This window comes from Felis catus, chromosome B4 (assembly GCF_018350175.1).
Source record: "Felis catus isolate Fca126 chromosome B4, F.catus_Fca126_mat1.0, whole genome shotgun sequence".
In the NCBI taxonomy this organism is placed as follows: Eukaryota; Metazoa; Chordata; class Mammalia; order Carnivora; family Felidae; genus Felis; species Felis catus.
The window spans coordinates 83,672,192-83,692,313 of NC_058374.1; the positions used below are offsets into that span (position 1 = coordinate 83,672,192).

General features: G+C 37.9%; 1 protein-coding gene across 9 annotated transcripts in view; it reads right to left on the bottom strand.

The window, feature by feature from the left end:
• R3HDM2 (R3H domain containing 2) overlaps positions 1–20,122 on the bottom strand; it is a 151,293-nt gene that overhangs the window by 72,340 nt on the left and 58,831 nt on the right. Inside the window, exon 4 of one of the 9 annotated variants that reach the window (XM_045061980.1) lies at positions 16,877–16,984. The exons of the other annotated variants lie outside the window; for them this stretch is intronic. The gene's annotated coding sequence lies outside the window, so the exon portion shown is untranslated. The remainder of the gene's footprint in view (positions 1–16,876; positions 16,985–20,122) is intronic. 9 annotated transcript variants of the gene reach the window in all.

A 20,122-nucleotide genomic window follows, 5' to 3' on the forward strand; every position in this document is an offset into this window, starting at 1 on the left:
AGGACAGGAACTGATACGGTATTAAGGTTTCAACATTCTACCTAATGGCAAAGTATTCATTCTAAGTAGACCATAAGTTAGGTGTGTGTATTGAGAAAAAAAGAGAGATCCCTAGAGCAACCAATAAAATCTACACAAAAAGGTATAGTCAAAATCTAACAGATAAATTTAAATGACTAAAATGGAAAACTACAAAATGTTCTAATGACTCTAAAGACAGGAGAAGGATATCATCAGAGGATTAAACATAGAAAGAATAAAGAAAAAAAATATTATGGGAGACTTAAATCTAAACATATCAAAAATTACATTAAATGTAAATGGTCTAAAAATGCCAATTAAAAGACAGAGGCTGTTCAAATACAAGAAATACAGAAACTTCAAAAATAATGATATAGGCAGGTTGAAGGCAAATAGAATAATCTGCGCAATATGATACTTTTTTTTTAACGTTTATTTATTTTTGAGAGGGACAGACAGAATGCGAGTGGGTTAGGGGCAGAGAGAGAGGGAGACACAGAATCTGAAGCAGGCGCCAGGCTCCGAGCTGTCAGCACAGAGCCCAACGCGGAGCTTGAACCCACGAGCCGTGAGATCATGACCTGAGCCGAAGTTGGATGCTCAACTGACTAAGCCACTCAGACGCCCCTCAATATAATACTTTAATAGTGTATACAAGACATTAGACATTAGTGAAAACCCATAGAACTGTATAATACAAAGACTGAAACCTAATATAAATAATGGACTTTACTTAATAATAATGTATCAATATTGGCTCATCAATTGTAACACATGTACCACACTAATACAAAATGTTAGGGGAAACTGTGTATTTTGGAGGACTTATATGGGAACCCTGTGCTTTCTCCTCAATTTTTCTATAAACCTAAAATTACTCTAAAAAAATAAAGTCTATTAATTTAAATTTTAAAAGATCAAAAAAAGATACACTATACAAATACTCACACACACACACACACACACACACAAAGGCTGGAATGGCTATATTAATATTAGCCAAAGTATACTTCAGAGCAAAGAAAGTACCAGGGATAAAAAAGAATATTAGATAATGATAAAAGGGGCATCTCATCAAGAGGACAGTTCTAAACATCTATGCACCTAACAACAGAGCTTCAAAATTCACAAAGCAAAAACAGAACTAGAATTAAAAAATAGACAAATGCACAAGTACAGTTGGATGTTTCAAGACCCCTCTTCCTGGAATAGACGGACCCATTAGACCAAAAATCAGCAAGGATATAGAAGAAGTGAACAATATCATCAAATGACAGGATCTAATTGACATTTATAGAATATTCCAATTAAAAATGGAATATTCAGCAAATGACATATCGGACAAAGGGCTAGTATCCAAAATCTATAAAGAGCTCACCAAACTCCACACCCGAAAAACAAATAACCCAGTGAAGAAATGGGCAGAAAACATGAATAGACACTTCTCTAAAGAAGACATCTGGATGGCCAACAGGCACATGAAAAGATGTTCAGCGTCACTCCTTATCAGGGAAATACAAATCAAAACCACACTCAGGTATCACCTCACGCCAGTCAGAGTGGCCAAAATGAACAAATCAGGAGACTATAGAAGCTGGAGAGGATGTGGAGAAACGGGAACCCTCTTGCACTGTTGGTGGGAATGCAAATTGGTGCAGCCGCTCTAGAAAGCAGTGTGGAGGTTCCTCAGAAAATTAAAAATAGACCTACCCTATGACCCAGCAATAGCACTGCTAGGAATTTATCCAAGGGATACAGGAGTACTGATGCATAGGGCCACTTGTACCCCAATGTTCATAGCAGCACTCTCAACAACAGCCAAATTATGGAAAGAGCCTAAATGTCCATCAACTGATGAATGGATAAAGAAATTGTGGTTTATATACACAATGGAATACTACATGGCAATGAGAAAGAATGAAATATGGCCTTTTGTAGCAACGTGGATGGAACTGGAGAGCGTTATGCTAAGTGAAATAAGTCATACAGAGACAGATTCCACATGTTTTCACTCATATGTGGATCCTGAGAAACTTAACAGAAGACCATGGGGGAGGGGAAGGAAAAAAAATTAGATAGGGAGGGAGCCAAACCATAAGAGACTCTTAAAAACTGGGAGATGGGTATTGAGGAGGGCACCTGTTGGGATGAGTACTGGGTGTCGTATGGAAAGCAATTTGACAGTAAATTTCATATTAGAAAAAAAAAAGAACGAAAATCCAACTTAAAATGGGGCAAAAGACTTAAATATAAAATACTGATAATTCTAGTGAATATATGGAGCAACTGGAACTCTCATACGTTGAAACTCTCATACAAAAAAAAAAAAAAAAAGAAACTCTCATACATTGATTGGTATAGCCACTCTGGATATACAGTTTGGTAGTTTCTTATTAAGTTAAAATACACTTACCCTATGACCCAGCAGATCCACTCCTAGCTATCTACCCCAGAGAACTTACATTCGTACAAAACCTGTACAAGTATGTTTATGGCTGCTCTATTTATAATTGCAAAAAAAAAAAAAAAAAAAGGATACAACCTAAATATTCTTCAGTCAGTCAATGGAAAGAGGAACAACTACAACGGGCAAAAGGGAACCATTTAAGGTGATGGACATATTCTCTGTCTACACTGTGGTGGTTACAAGATTGTATATTTTGTCAAAATTTTACAGAACTGTTCAGGGGCGCCTGGGTGGCTCAGTCAGTTAAGCATCGAACTTCAGCTCAGGTCATGATCTCACAGTTTGTGAGTTCAAGCCCCACATCAGGCTCTGTACTGGCAGCTTAGAGCCTGGAGGCTGCTTCGGATGCTGTGTCTCCCTCTTTCTCTGCTCCTCCCCCATTGGTGCTCTGTCTCTGTCTCTCTTTCTCTTTCAAAAATAAATAAACGTTAAAGAAAATTTTTTTAAATAAAAACCTTGTGTAGAACTGTTCACCTAACAAAGGTAAATGTTATTCTATGTAAATCATACTTCAATACATATGACTTTTAAAAATAAGAAGACAATTAATAAATAGGGGTAAGCAATGACTGGAGGTAGTATAGAGTAAGCAAAAATGGTAGAATGCTGATGATTATCGAAGGGTACATGGGGTAGATTCATTATAATACTGTCTTTACTTTGTATTTTCGAGATTTTTTTTCATTTAAAAAAAAAAAAAGCCAGGAGAACCGGCAAAGGAGACTAAGAAGGAATGGCATTTAGAAAGGAAAGTGTGATGTTCTGGAAGCCAAGCGAAAAAACATTTCAAGGAAAAGGCAATAAACATTGTCAAATACTGATAGGTCAGTAAGATGAGAATTTACAACTGGTTACTGGATTTAGGAATAGACAGCAGTGGTGGTAAAAGCCAAAACAGAGTGGGTTCAAAAGAAAAAAGGAGATCAATTTACGATAGCAAGAATAGAGAACTCTTTCAAATAATTTTGCTGTAAAGATTAATGAGGTGGTAGCCAGAGCAGAGAGACGGTAAGATGGACAGACTGAAATATATTTGAGTCCTAATGTTACTTAACAAAATTATTCTCTTAAAGAATCATTAACTAAATCCATATAAAGTATATTAAGATCCCCAAATCATATTAAGTGATAAAAGCAAGATGCATTTGCCAAAATCTTTTTGAGTATTTTCTATGTTCTAGGTACTACGCTAAGCATTTTAAATACTTTTCATTGAAATCTCATTCTTCAATAATCACAAATATATAAAACATTTGTATATAAAAATGTTCATAAGCAATAAATAAATATAAATATATATATTTACAAATAAATATATATATTACAAATAAATAAAAATAATAAAAAAATAAAAATGTTCACAACCATTATTTTTAAAAGAGAAAAACCTGGAAATAAATAGCCAAAAAGAATAATAATAAATGATGACAAATTCAAACAATGAATATAAAGTCACCCTCATGATGTGTTTATAAATTATTTTAATGACAAGGGAAATGTGATAGTCTACATACAAATCTTATGCAAAACTATATATACATGATGACATTAACTGTAAATATGTATGAAAAAAAGATAAAAGATATAACAAAAATTTAACAAGTGTCTCCCTCAGGAATGATTACAGGTGATATTTTCTTCTTCATATAGTTTTACTCACCCACATTTTCTAAAATGTCTTTAAAAACCATGTATGGATACTGTAATCAAATATTTTTATTTTTTTTAAGTTTATTTATTTATTTTGACAGAGAGAAGACAGTGCAAGTGGGGAGGGGCAGAGAGAAAGGAAGACAGAGAATACCAAGCAGGCTCTCTGCTGCCAGCACAGAGCCCAATGCAGGGCTTGAACTCATGAAATCGCAAGATCATGACCTGAGCCAAAACCAAGAATCAGACACTCAACTGACTGAGCCACCCAAGCACCCCTGGGTTGTCTTCTTTTTAAGTTTATTTATTTTATTTTGAGAGAGAGAGAGAGAGAGAGAGAGAGAGAGAGAGAGAGAGAGAGAGAATCCTAAGCAGGCTCTGCACTGGGCTTGATCTCAAGAACTGAGAGATCATGACCAGAGCCAAAATGAAGAATCAGACGCTCAACCGACTGAGCCACCCAGGCACCCCTGGGTTGTTGAATTAGGAGCATTCTTCATATATCCCACATTGAAGTATTTCCTTAAACTTACATCTTCTGCCAGTCTGTGGCTTGTCTTTTTTTTTTTTTAAAGTAAGCTCTGTACCTAACATAGGGTTCGAACTCAGGACCCCAAGATCAATAGTCGCATGCTCCACCAACTGAGCCAGCCAAGTGCCCTTGTGGCTTGCCTTTTCATTTTATTTACCATGTCTTTATTTTTTTAAGATTTTAAGTAATCTCTATATCCAATGTGGGGCTTGAACTCACAGTCCCAAGATCAAGGGTCACATCTCTACAGACTGAGACAGCCAGGTGCCCCCTACTGTGTTTTTATTTTTATTTATTTATTTATTTATTTATTTATTTATTTATTTATTTATTTATTTATTTTTTAAATTTTTGTTTTTTTTTTTTTAACGTTTTATTTATTTTTGAGACAGGGAGAGACAGAGCATGAACAGGGGAGGGTCAGAGAGAGGGACACACAGAATCCGAAACAGGCTCCAGGCTCTGAGCTGTCAGCACAGAGCCCGATGCGGGGCTCGAACTCACGGACTGCGAGATCATGACCTGAGCCGAAGTCGGACGCCTAACCGACTGAGCCACCCAGGCGCCCCCCCTACTGTGTTTTTAAAAGAGAAATTTTAGGGGCACCTGGGTGGCTCAGCTGGCTGAGCATCCGACTTTGGCTCAGGTCATGATCTCCCTGTTTGTGAGCTCGAGCCCACATTGGGCTCTGTTCTGATGGCTCAGAACCTGGAGCCTGCTTTGGATTCTGTCTCTCTCTTTCTGTCCCTCTTCCATTCACACTCTCTCTCTGAAAATAAGTAAAACATTAAAAAATTAAAAAATTTTAAATTAAAAAAAAAATTAAAAAATATTAAGGGGCGCCTGGGTGGCTCAGTTGGTTAAGCACCTTACTTCAGCTCAGGTCATGATCTCATAGTTTGTGAGTTCAAGATTCGTGTCAGGCTCTGTGCCGACAACTTGGAGCCTGAATCCTGCTCTGGATTCTGTGTCTCTCTCTCTGCCCCTGCACCACTTGAGTTCTGTCTCTCTCTCTCTCAAATAAACATTTTTTAAAAAGTTAAAAAAAAATTAAAAAATAAAAGAGAAATGTTATTTTGATGAAATCAAACATCAATTTTTTTCTTCTATACTTTGTGCGATTTGTGTTCAATTTACGAAATCTTTGCCTAATCTATGATCACAATGATTTTCTCAGACATTTTCTTCTAGAATTTAATAATTTCAGCCCTTACATATAAGTCCATGATCTATTTGAGTTATTCTTTTGGTGATGAGAAATAAGGTTGGAGGTTTTTTGTTTTTTTTTAATGTGGTGAAGGATTGCAGAATTTGCCACCCCAAATATGCCACTTTGGCATAGGATTATTTCGAGCGGAAGGAAATTAAGCAGATAAAAGAAAAGCTCTCTGCCCCCCTTCTATCCGCCTAAAAGGACGTAAATTTACAAAGTTGTTCTCCTCCCCTCTTCACCCACTAAGGAAAGAAATTAATCACAGGAGACAAACCTTATCAGCCTAGAGATGGCACCAGAGAGTTCTACACAACAAACTTTATTAAGGAGTCTTTATCTACCATTAGTTTCACTTACATTTGCCTTCCCACAATTTGCCACCCCTAGAGACTCAAGGTCCTTTTCCTTTGTCTTATCCTTCCCTAAAAATTTCTTTAAGATGCTAGCTATACAAACTTAACTTCTAACCAAACCTTTGAGTTACCCAGGAGTTTCTCTCATGTATTGTATGTCAATAAACTTGTTTTTCTCTTGTTAATCTGTCTTTCATTACAGAAATCTAGCTGGGAACCTGAAAGAGTAGAAGGAAAAAAGATATTTCCTCCTTTACAACGTCTATCTAATTGTTTAAAAATCGCTGATTAAAAAGTTTTCCTTGGGGCACCTGGGTGGCTCAGTCGGTTGGATGACCGACTTCAGCTCAGGTCATGATCTCACAGTCTGTGAGTTCAAGCCCCACATCGGGCTCTTGCTGACAGCTCGGAACCTGGAGCCGGCTTCGGATACTGTGTGTTCCTCTCTCTCTGCCCCTCCCCCACTCACACTCTGTCTGTCTCTCAAAAATAAAAATAAAAACATAAAAAAAAGATAAAAATAAAAAAGTTTTCCTTGTCCCACTGAAATGCCTTGGCAGCTGTCCAAATCAATTGACCATACACATGTGGATCTACTTCTGAGCTTCTATTCCCTTCCACTGTTCTATAGGTTTATTTTCACACCACACTATCTTAATTACCAAACCTTTACAGTAAGTCTTGAAATCAGGTAGTATAAATCCTTCAATTTTGATCTTTGTTTTCAAATTTGTTTGGTCTATTATAGACCCTTTGTGTTTTCAGATAAATTTTAGTCAGTGTGTTGATTGACTGCAATCATGCTGAATATGTATCTGGGAAGAATTGCAATTTTACCAATATTGAATCCCCCAATCCATAAAAGCAATGTTTTGCAGTTTTCAATATACAGCTATTGCATGTGTCTTGTCAAATTTTACGCTATCTATAAATGACATACTTCCTCAACCTCAATTTCAGATTGCTCCTAGTATATAAAGACACAAGTGATTTTTACATACTGACTTTGTATTCCACAACCTTCCTCAACTTAAATAATCTATTTTGCAGATTCCTCATGTTCTCCCACATACATGATGCTATCCTTTGCAGTGGTTAAATTTTATTTTTTCCCCTTTTCAAACTTACGCCTTTTATTGCTCCTCTTCCCCTCTTAGCTTACTGCACTGGTGAGAATCCTCAATGCTATGTTGAAAAGAAGCAGTGAAGCCCAACATTCGTGCCTTGTTCTTGTTCTTAGGAGCAAAGGATTTTTTCTTCATTACATACAGTATTAGCTATTGGTTTCTCAAAGATGTCCTCTATCAGACCGAGGGAATTCCCTTCTAGAGATGCCTGGCTGGTTCAGTCAGTAGCATGCGACTCTTGATATCATGGCTGTAGGTTCAAGCCCCACGTTGGATATAGATTACTTAAAAATAAAATCTTTTTTTTTTTTAATTTTTTTTTTTCAACGTTTATTTATTTTTGGGACAGAGAGAGACAGAGCATGAACGGGGGAGGGGCAGAGAGAGAAGGAGACACAGAATCGGAAACAGGCTCCAGGCTCTGAGCCATCAGCCCAGAGCCTGACGCGGGGCTCGAACTCGCGGACCGCGAGATCGTGACCTGGCTGAAGTCGGACGCTTAACCGACTGCGCCACCCAGGCGCCCCCTTTTTTTTTTTAAAGGAAGTTCCCTTCTAATTTGTTGAAAGTTTTTAAAATGATTGGAAGTTGAGTTTTTCCCAAATGCCTTTTCTGTTTCTCTTGAGATAATCATAGTATTTTCTTTTTTAGCCTGTTAGTACATTGAATTACATATATTGTTTGAATTTTGAATGCTAAACTAACCTTGACTTGTTTTTGTTTTGTTTTGTTTTGTTTTGTTTTGAAGTACACCTAGGGTAGAGCCCAATGTGGGGCTTAAACTCATGACCCCGAGATCAAGAGTTAGATGTTTAACTGACTGAGCCACACAGGTGTCCTTTATTCCTCATTTCTTTTTTTTTTTTTTTAATTTTTTTTTCAACGTTTATTTATTTTTTTTGGGACAGAGAGAGACATAGCATGAACGGGGGAGGGGCAGAGAGAGAGGGAGACACAGAATCGGAAACAGGCTCCAGGCTCTGAGCCATCAGCCCAGAGCCTGACGCGGGGCTCGAACTCATGGACCGCGAGATCGTGACCTGGCTGAAGTCGGACGCTTAACCGACTGCACCACCCAGGCGCCCCTATTCCTCATTTCTTAAAGTGGAAGCTTAGGTCAATAATTTTAGATCTTTCTTCTTTCTAATATATGCATTTAATGCTATAGATTTCCTTTTAAGTATTGCATTAACTGCATCCCACAAATTTTGCTATGTCATGTTCTCATTTTCATTCTTTTAAAAACATTTTCTAGGAGAACCTGGCTGAGTCAGAAGAGTGTGTGACTCTTGATCTTAGGGTCATGGGTTCAAGTCCCACCTTGGGTGTAGAAATTACTAAAATAAATAAACTTTTGTAAAAAAAATTCTAATTTTCTAAAACTTTCTTATCATTCTTTGATACCTAATTCAGAGTATGTTTAATTTCCAAATGTTTGGGAGTTTTCCAGGTATTTTTCTGTTACTGATTTCTAGTTGAATCTCCTTATGATAAAAGAACATACTTTGTAAAATTTAAACCCCAGATTGACTGAAATTCTTTTATGGCCCAGAATATTGTCTATCTTGGTAGATATCCTATGAACACTAGCAAAGAACAGTATCATGTTGTTGTCAGGTAGAGTGGTCAGCAAATGTCAAGCAGATCAAGTGAGTCAACCAGGTCAAGTTACTAACTGATTTTTTTTTGTCTAACTGTTCAACCAATAATTTTGAAAAAGTACTATTGACATCTCCAACTATACTGATGGGGTCTCTCTTTCACTTTTATTACTTTTTGCTTCATAAATTTCGAAGTTATTAAATGCACAAACATTTATGATTTTTAGTCTTCTTGAAGAACTGACCACATTTTCATCATGAAATCATACTCCATATCCATGATAATATTCCTTGTAATATTTACAAAGTAAAGTAATAACTACTTTGTCTAATATAGTAACCCCTGCTGTCTTCTGATTAGTGTCTGCACAATATATCTTTTTCCATCCTGTACTTTTCGTCTGACTTCTCATAGACAACATTTAACTAGGTCTTCCTGTTAACTGCAATCTGATAATTTGCAACTATTAATTGTAGTGTTTAGATCATTTGCATTTAATGTGATTATTTATATGGCTGGATTTAAGTCAACCATCTTGCTATTTGTTTCCTACTTGTCCAATCTGTTCATCTTCCCTTTTTTGGATGTCTTTTAATTAAGCATTTTATGATTCAATTATCTCCTTTCATGAGCTTGTTAATTATACCTCCTTGGGTTTTTTTTAAGTAGTTTCTTTAGGATTTAAGGCATAAATTTTTAATGTATCATAATCTATCTTAAAATAATATACCATTTTGCATATGTTATAAGAACTTTAGTATACTTCCATTTTACCTCTCCCACACTTTTGGGCAACTGCTGTCATACATCTTATTTCTACATGTTATAAATCCCACAATACAGTTTTATTATTTTGTTTTAAACAGTTATCTTTTAAGTGGTTTTTGAATAAAAGAACTCTTAATAGTTTCCATATAGATCTCTGATTCTCTTCATTTTTACATGTAAATCTAAATTTCTATCTAGTGTAATTTTCTCCTGCCATTAACATTTCTTATAGTGGTAGCTTGATGGTTTAATTCTATCAGCTCTTGTATATTTTATTCTTACTGTATTTTTTAAAATTTTGTATTTGTAATTTTGCATTCTTTTTTTTAAATGTTTATTTTTGAGAGAGAGAGAGAGAGAGAGAGAGAGAGAGAAAAAACACAAGTGGGGGAGGGGCAGAGAGAGAGGGGGACAGGGATCTGAAGCGTGCTCTGTGCTGACAGCAGAGAGCCCAATGTGGGGCTCGAACACACAAACTGTGAGATCATGACCTGAGCCAAATCTGATGCTTAACCGACTGAAGCCACCCAGGCACCCCTATTTTTACTGTTTTTTTTTTAATGTTTATTTATTTTTGAGAGAGAGAGAACGTGAGCAGGGGAGGGGCAGAGAGAGAGGGAGAGAGATAATCCCAAGTAGGCTCCATGCTGTCAGTGCAGAGCTCTACGCGGAGACTGAGAACCATGAGATCATGACCTGAACTGAAATCAAGAGCCAGACGCTCAACTGACTGAGCCACGCAGGCACCACGTCTCTTGTATATTTCTAAAGGCTTTATTTCATCTTCATTATTTTTATTGTGATAAAATTCATATACCATATAACTCAACTACTTAAAGTCCACAGTTCATTGGCTTTTAGTATATTCAGAGTTGTGCTTCCACCACCACCATCAATTTTAGAATATTTTCATCACCCCTATACCTATTAGCAATAACTCCCCATTTTCTCCCTATCCTCAGTCCTAAGCAAACACAAATGCATTTTCTGACCCTAGGGATTTGCCCATTCTGCACATTTTCCTCTTCAATTTTGAAAGGCATTTTCGCATACAATTTTAGCTTTATAGGCTTTTTCATTTAGCACTTTAATTTACCACTCCAATATCTTCTGGCTTGCAATGATTCTGATGAAAAGTCTGCCAAAATTCTTACCTTGTGCATTAGTCAAGGCTGCCATAACAAAATATCAAAGATGGGATGGCTTAAACAACAGAAATCTACTTTCTCACAGTCTGGAGGCTAGAAGTCCAAGATCAAAGTGTTGACAGGTTTGGTTTCTCCTGAGCCTCTCTCCTTGGCTTGCAGACGGCCACTTTCTGTGTCTTTGTATGGTTTTTCCTCTATGCACTCATGCCCCTGGTGTCCCCTTGTATGTTTAACTTTCCTCTTCTTGGGGCGCCTGGTGGCTCAGTCAGTTAAACGTCCAACTTCAGCTCAGGTCATGATCTCACTGCTTATGAGTTCAAGCCCCATGTAGGGCTTTGTGCTGACAGCTCAGAGCCTGGAGCCGGCTTCAGATTCTGTATCTCTGTCTCTCTCTGCTCCTCCCCCGCTCCCACTGCCTCTCTCTTAAAAATAAACAAACATTAAAAAATTAAAAAAAAAATTCTTCTTCTTATAAGGACACCAGTCAGATTATATTAGGGACCCAACAGTCTCACTTTTTAAAAAGACTTTTTAAAGTAATTTCTTTTTTGTTTTTAATGTTTATTTGGTTTTTCTTTGGGGGAGCAGAGAGGGGCAGAGAGAGAAAGAGAGAATCTCTCAAGCAGGCTCTCCACTGTCAGCTCAGAGCCTGATGTGGGACTTGAACTCACGAATCGCAAGATTAAGACCTGAGACAAAAATCAAGAATCAGATGCTTAACTGACCGAACCAACCAGGCATCCCCCCCGCCTTTTTTTAAAGTTTACTTATTTATTTGAGAGAGAGCAAGTGTGAGAAAGTGGGGGAGGGGCAGAGAAAGGGGGTGGGAGAGAGAGAGAGAGAGAGAGAGAGAGAGAATGAATGAATATATCCCAAGCAGGCTCCATGATGCCAGCATAGGACGACATGATGCCGACGCAGGACTCAATCTTGTGAACTGTGAGATCATGACCTGAGTTGAAATCAAGAGTCACACACTTAAACAACTGAGCCACCCAGGCGCCCTTAAAATAATTTCTACACCCAACATGTGGCTCAAACCCAAGATCAAGAGTTGTATGCTCTACTGACTAAGCCAGCCAGGCACCCCCCCCCCCAACAGACTCATTGTAACTTAATTACCCCTATAAAGGTCTTTCCCCAAGTACAGTCACATTCTGAAATACTGGGAGTTATAGCTTCAACATATGAATTGGGTGTGTGTGGGGGGGAGGGGGGGGGGTGACACAATTCAGACCACAACCCTTCTGTATATAATGTGAGTTCTTTCTCTGCTTTGAAGACTTTTCTTTTCACTAGTTGGACACAATTGATTAATATGCTCTTGGTACAGCTCTCTTCATAAGTGTTCTTTTTGGATTCTCCATGGATCTAGTAAGCATCTTAAGGAACCCAAAACAGAAAAATCACAAAGAGAACTACATCAAAGCATATCATAATCAAATTGCTTAAAATCAGTGATGAAGAAAAAAATCTTAAATGAGCTCTTTAGATCTGTTATAGTTTTCATTAAATTTAGAAAATACTCAGTCATTATTTCTTCAAATATTTTTTCTATCCCCACCCCCATGTTCCTGAGACTCCAATTACATGTATTCTTAAGACTGCTTAATGATGGAAAAAAAAAAAAAAGGCTGCTTAATGTCCCACTGTTCAGTTAGTATTGACTCATCACTGTATATTTATATTTTCAATCTTTTCTTTATATTTATTAAAAAATTTTTAAAAGTAAGCTCAACACCCAATATGGGGCTTGAACTCACAACCCTGAGATCAAGAGTCACAGACTTTATGGACTAAGCCAGCCAGGTGCCCCACTTATATTTCATTTTGGATATTTCTATTACTATGTCTTCAAGTTCACTAATTTTTTTCTTCTGCAATGCCTATGTGCTATTAATGCTGTCCACTATATTTTTCATTTCAGACACTGTAATTTTCATCTTTGGAAGTTTGATTTGGATCATTTTTATATCTTCCACGTCTCTACTTAACATGCTCAATCTTTCTTCTAGCTTTTTGAACATACACAACTGTTACAATGTCCTTGTCCACTAATTCTATCATCTGTATAATTTCTAGGCCTACTTCTATTGACTGGCTTTTCTCCTCAATACGAACTGTATTCTCCGCTTCTTTATATGCCTGATAATTGTGACTGGATGCCAAATGTCGTAAATTTTGCATTCTTGGCTTCAGTGATTTTTTTTTAAGTCTTTAATCTTGAGCTTTGTTTCAGGAATTTGTGACTTAGAAACAATTTAATCCTTCTGAGGTTTGCTTTTATGCCTTTTAGACAAATCCAAGGTAAGTCCTCTAGACTAGGGCTAATTTGACCTCTTTATTGAGAAAATACCCTTCTAGTGCCTCCATTTAATGTCCCAGGTATTAGAAAAGATCTCTGGTCTTTGCCTTTAGCTTCCTGGGAGTAATAAACCAAAAACTGTGGAAATGTCTGCTTGTTGAAAGCCTTTGTTTACTGGGGGCTTTGAGTTGTACCAGACAGTCTAACAATGTGATTTTTAGTGGGGAGTCTGAGTCGCACAGTATCAGCTCAACTTCAGAAGGGGTTGGACACTGAGGTCAGTTACATAAGGCAACAATCACATATACATGATGGAGTCCCAACAAAAACTTGACGTCAAGGATTGGGTGAGCTTCTCTGGTTGGCAATATTCCATGTGTGTTGTCACACATTGCCAGGAAGAGCTAACACTGTTCGTGACTCCACTGGGAGAGGACAAACATAAGCTCAGTATTTAGATCCCTCCTAGACTCTGCCTCATGCATTTCTTCTGTTGGCTGATTTTAATTTGTTAACTTCTGCTAAAATAAACCATAACTTTTAGTGTAACAGCTTTCATGAGAAACTTACAGGTTCTGTAAGTCCTTCTGGCAAAGTATTGAACTCAAAAGTGGTCCTGAGGACCCTCAAATTCTATAATTGGTGCCAGAAGTAAGGCTGGACTTAGGAACCGTTCCCTAACTTTGTACACAGTCAGCAGCACTGGGACTGAAGATTCAGGGTCGTGGGTGGAGAAGGGCAAAGAAGGCAACATAAGTGGTCAGGAGATTGATTTCATACAGAAGGAATGGACAAATAAGTAGTCTCAAGTAGCTTTCCTCTTAGCCTTCCCTCAAGAACCTTCATGCTGCTTCCTACCCCCATTCTCCTACCCCCTACCTTAACACCACCAAGTGCTCTAAAAAGTGTCAGAAAAATGAAACATAGCTCTACTCTTAAATTAAAAACAACAACAACAACAACAACAAAAAAAACTTTTTAAAACAAAAGCATGAGCAGGGGAGAGGGAGAGAGAATCTTAAGCAGGTTCCATGCTCAGCATAGAGCCCAACACAGGGCTCGATCCCACGACCCTAGGATCATGACCTGAGCCGAAACCAAGAGCTGGACACTCAACTGACTGAGCCACCCAGGTGCCACAACAGCTCCACTCTTAAAGGTCAGGGACCCTAGTTCGAAGTAAGATCTCTAACATAAACTCAACTCTCATGCAAAGTGTCATGGGGGGTTGGAAAGTGAGGTTAACAACCTGTAGATAATATGCAATTCTGGTTCTGAATGTCACCTGAAAGATTTCGACAGTAAACTAATGTGAACTCAAATTTATTAAGGATGTACAACACCACCATCAGACATGCAGGGACAGAGTTGCTGAAGTAAACCATCCTCCCAGCTTGCCAATAATAAATATGCTCTAACTTTGTTATGCAGACAAAATTTGGATGGCTATTTCAGAAACCAAATATGTCTTTTTGGACTTTCAATTTTTAGTCTGTGTCATTTTAGTCTCCAAAATATAATTCCAAGTAAGACTGTAAACTCTTAGTATTCTTATCATTCTAAAATATACAAAATAGAGAATCCTCAACCCTTAGGATCCTTCTTACCCTACACTGATACCTTATTATCCAATGAGTCTGCCCTGCGGTAAGGCAGGTAGCTGCCTACCATGTGCCAAGAGCAGCAGAAATAGTTCATAAGATTCCATAGAAAGGAAGGTAATTGCTCCTGCCCTTACAATTATAATCTGGAATTTAAAGACATATATGTGAAATTAAAAACCAACAGAAATGCAAAATAATAAGAAAAACAAGTCTGCTTATCTCTGATTTTCCCCGAAGATTAGACCCCCTTGAACACAGGGATTGTGCTTTAAACCATCAGCAATTTGAAAATACAAGGCTCAAAAAATACAAAAATTAAGAGTTCAAATTAACAGAGAATCATGGACAGTTTCCTAAAAAATGTTAATCTTGCACTGGATATTTTAAGGATTGTGGAAATGTATTGGCAAAGAGAATCAAAGATAACTTGGAGAAGAGCAAAAAGCACAAGGGAAAGATAGTATATTTAGTCTAGTTCAACTTGGTTGACTCAGTCCAAAGAAATGAGTTTAATGAAATGTCAGGAAAATGTGAGTGGGGCTGTCCTGAAGTCCTGCTGAGAAATGTGGGATTTATGCAACTGAGAGCCACTATCACCGGGGAGTGAAATGATCATGATGATAATAACTGGAATCACTGAGCAGTGAAAGGCCAGTTTCTCAGGCAGTAGCACTGACCCAAAAGTAGCAATAGCGGCCAAAAATTCTTGTTCTGGTTCAGACTATAAAACAGTATTTCATCAGTGGTCCAAGAATGGAACTCAAATCTAGATACTATTGCTGTTTTTTTTTTTTTTTTTAAAGGTACAAGCAAACTCAGAGATGGCCAACAGGGTTAGGGGGACAAACATGATTTTTCCTTCTCCAGTGCCCAAATGACTGACAGCTATCCCCTTTCCACCTACAGTGACATGAAAAAGGCAAATAGTTTAAAAAGTAAAGAATACCCAAGTAGTAGTATGCTCATCTATCAAAGAGAAAAAAAAAACAATGTCAAAAAATTTTTTTCATGAAAGATAGGATGCAGGGGGAGAAAAAAAACACAGGAGGAAGACGAAAGAGAAACATTAATTCTGATGCACCAGAAAACAGAAAGGGGAAAAAATATCATTCAAAATAATTGCCTTGCTTTTAGATTTTGCCATCCTTCTTCCAAGCCTACAGTCTGTTAAGAAGGTGAGAGAACAGGCAATGAGAAGGAATATTCCCAAACAAAAGGAACAAATGCCTCACAACCCATATCCCAAGACCAGAGATTTTTAGTGTCCCAAGTATCTGGATCATATTTAAAATGAAAATGAAATCTTGATTTAATGCTGTGCTTTTCATAGGGATTCTTCCCTCATCTCTCCTAAAAATGCAACAATTACTATAAAAACATAAAATCAACATTATCATAAATGATCTTAACACAGTCTCTGAACAGAGTCTAAGGGAAGAACAGGGCATAGCTTCTATCTTTTCCCACTGCTGCCAAAAGAAATAACAATAACCAAAAGTCTGAATGCCCTTACAGGGTATCACAGACTGTGGCCTGTTCCCTGCCTTGCAGCCTTCCCAGAATGGACCAGTGGGATTTAACATGAACCAAATCTGTCAACCAAGCTGAAGACAGACACGTGAGTTCTAATGAGCAGTGGTAAAAAAAACATACTGCTCCATTCAGCTCCAAACAATGATAAATAATTCAGGAAAAGAACTGCTGCACAGAGCATAGCAGCATGATTTAAAAATAGACCACAGGCTACAGAATCTAGGTAGGGGAATCAGAAGTCAGAGAAAATGGATTCATGTCAACAAATTCCCAAGCCCTTGCCATACAGGACGCTGCCGAAACTGTCACTCAAAATGGATGTCAGAATTTTAATGTGCTTTTTAAAAAGCAAGTATTTTTCAGGAGCTTGGCAAATTTGGTAACAAGAGCTAATAAGCAATAGCACTATTTGGCAATAGTGCCAAATATCACAGAAAAAGCAAATTGAAAGGGTGTAGGGAAGACATGTTATAAAAAAATTAGAAGGGGGTTAAAATTCTGTTTTCTGTACCACCAAATTCTAGGTCTAACATCAGTTTGGACTTTTACTTACTAATTATGTCTCTAACATCGAGGGTACGTAGCACTCAGGATTTTTCTGTTCATTTTTACACCTTGAACAGTTCCAATCATGCAATACATGGAAACACAAGATTCTCACCTGTTAACAAAAAGGGTAGCTTGAAAACCGAACAGAAGTCATGATTTGTTCTCACCAGATTTAAATTAAACTCTGAGTCTGACAGAATTAAGGACTCTCTAATAGGTAAGGATAGTCCAAGATCCTGGGGTCATGTGGATGGTGAAGGTTTCGACAGACTCAAGAATGCTTCAAGTAGGGGATCTGACAAATAGTGTGGCTGGACAGTCAATCTTAAGACTGGTGCCCTAAGGACTCTAAGAATAACCAGAACCCATATGTACTCTAAATACTCAACAATGTATGTAACGAAGAAATAACATTCTATATCCAAACTGCATTTCCCCAGAACCAGTCTCTTCATATGTTTGAGATTAATTTCAGAAAATCGAAAACTTTAAGACCATATAATGATATCTAACTTGCCTATAATGTTTGATATAAAATACAAAATAAACCATAATCTGGACCTTTTCATACTGCTTTTCCCTAAGTAAAACAGGACTGAAGAAATTCTTGTTGAGTATAAACTGCAAACCATTATATATATACACCAATATGCTTATGCCTCACTGTTTTAGGGAAAAAATTGGCTATGTCTCCTTATAACTGTGCCATTCAACTTAAACTACACAAAGACCAGAATGAACTTGTAATGAGATGGGTTTTTTTTTTTTCAATTCTTCAATTCTCTAGTTTTTACATGTAAACACTAAATAGCATTTTCAAAAGAGAAATAGACTGGCTCATTTAAAGATAGTCCACAGGCGCCCAGGTGGCTTAGTCGGTTAAGCGTCCAACTTTGGCTCAGGTCATGGTCTCACAGTTCTTGAGTTTGAGCCCCGGGTCGGGCTCTGTTCTGACAGCTCAGAGCCTGGAGCTTGCTTCTGCTTCTGTGTCTGCCTCTCTCTTTGCCCCTCTCCCACTCACACTCTGTCTCTGTCCCTCTCAAAAATAAGCAAACATTTAAGAAAGAAAGAAAAAAATAGTCCATCCTAAAGCACTTCATGGACAGATCCTTGCTCCATTTACCAGACAGTAAGCCAACACTTCCTTTCTCTGTAAATCCAGGCTTTCTTACTGTTGACAAGAGACAGTATAGTCACACAGACCTGGATTTCAGTCCTTGCACTGGTACTACCCTTGGTTATAGTAAAGGAACCCTATTCTGGATCTTACACTTTAGATATCCACTCTGACCCTCTTCTGACCTGTCTATCCCCTCAGGCAAGATGTTCACTGGACCAAGTGGACAAATCTACCTGAAGCCCCTGACTCTACCAACCCCGACTATGCTCTGGATCCCAGAATTCCCTGCCCAAGCAGTTTTGAGCCTACTTCCAAGGCCTTCAGTGGATCTCTTCTCAAACTCTGTCCTGCCATCGACAATACCTATACCCACTGTTGTACACATTCCATGGTCTGAATCATGGCCAAGGGACAAATGATGAGAGTCTGAGGATTGAGACTAGTCTTAGAGGGTACCTGTCTCAGAACTCTGAGTAGTCCAAATAATTCTGGCCTTCTAGGTCATTATGAAAATACATGTCTGCGTAGAAGAGGAAATATTTTTCTGTTAAAAACATTTAAAAATTTTTTTTTTTTTTGCTTTTTACATGTATTCATTTTTGAGACACAGAGAGAGACAGAACACAAGCCGGGGAGGGGCAGAGAGAGAAGGAGACACACAATCGGAAGCAGGCTCCAGGCTCTGAGCTGTCAGCACAGAGCCCGATGAGAGGCTCTAACTCACAAACGGCAAGATCGTGACCTGAGCCGAAGTCGGACACACAACCAACTGAGCCACCCAGGCACCCAGAAATACTTTTCTAACAGTTTTTTTTATCCTGATTTATAACCTAAGTATAGAGATACGAAAACTGTGTTCTTAGTCATGCTTTTGTCCTGAAATTTTTAGGAGCAGGCCTATCTAGCCCTATCACATACCAACTATGTGATCTGATTCAAGGTGTTTTTTGTTTTTTTTTTTATCGTTTCTGGTTTTGTTTTGTTTTGTTTTGTTTTGTTTTGAGAGAGAGAGAGAGAGAGCATGCATGCATGTAAGCAGGGGAGGAGCAGAGAAAGAGGGAGAGAGAATCCCAAGCAGGTCCCACGGAACCCGACAGGGGGCTTGAACTCACAAAACATGAGATCATGACCTGAGCCGAAACCAAAGCTGACCCAAGCCACCCAGGTGCCTGTTTCTGTTTTTTTAATGTGATCTGGTTTGTAACTACACTACCTCTTATAAACTTCATTTTACTGACCCATAAAATAATCTCCTTCATAGGATTTTAATGCAGTGAAATAATTTTTAAAATAATTTTGCAGGGTACCTGGTGCAGAGCAAATCTGAGAAAAACTGAAGCTATTACTAGATGCTCTGCCATCACTCTTCTCCCCAGTATAGGCATAAAAGGGACTAAAAGGGCAAAAATGTAGGGCCAATTTCAGAGAAAGTACAACAAAACACAGCCATTTCTGGGTCTCATTTTAGGAATTTCTGTCATTGACTCCATGGAAGTCTGGTGGTATTGGTTGCTGTTTTTGTTACAACCATTTCTCCCATTAAAATGTAAGCTTTATTTTTTTGTAATTATATAAGAAGATGAATGCTAAGTAAACTTACTGTAGTAATCATTTCTCAATATATGTATGTAAAATCACTATGTAGTACACCTTACACTTACACAGAGCTGTATACCAATTATATCTTAATAAAACTAGAGAAAAAATGTACGCTCTATAAGGGCAGGGATTTTTCCTTTTTCTTTACTGCTATATCCCATACTCTCAGACGGTTCCTGGCACGACAAATAAGTATTTGTTAATAAACCATTAACTACAAAAAACAAGTATAGAGTGCTTATCTGACACCCAACATCAATATAATATGCTAGCAAGCCTGGTATAATCAGAAAATAAATTATTTATATATGGCAACTTTTCTTAGCTGCTTCTTGTAATTTCAGAACAGTTTTCTTAAAAATGAAATTACTGAGGGGCACCTGAGTGGCTCAGTTGGTTAACCTCCCAACTTTGGCTCAGGTCATGATCTCGCAGTTTGTGAGTTTAAGCCCCACGTGGGGCTCTGTGCTGACAGTTCAAAGCCTGGAGACTGCTTTGGATTCTGTGTCTACCTCTCTCTCTCTGCCCCGC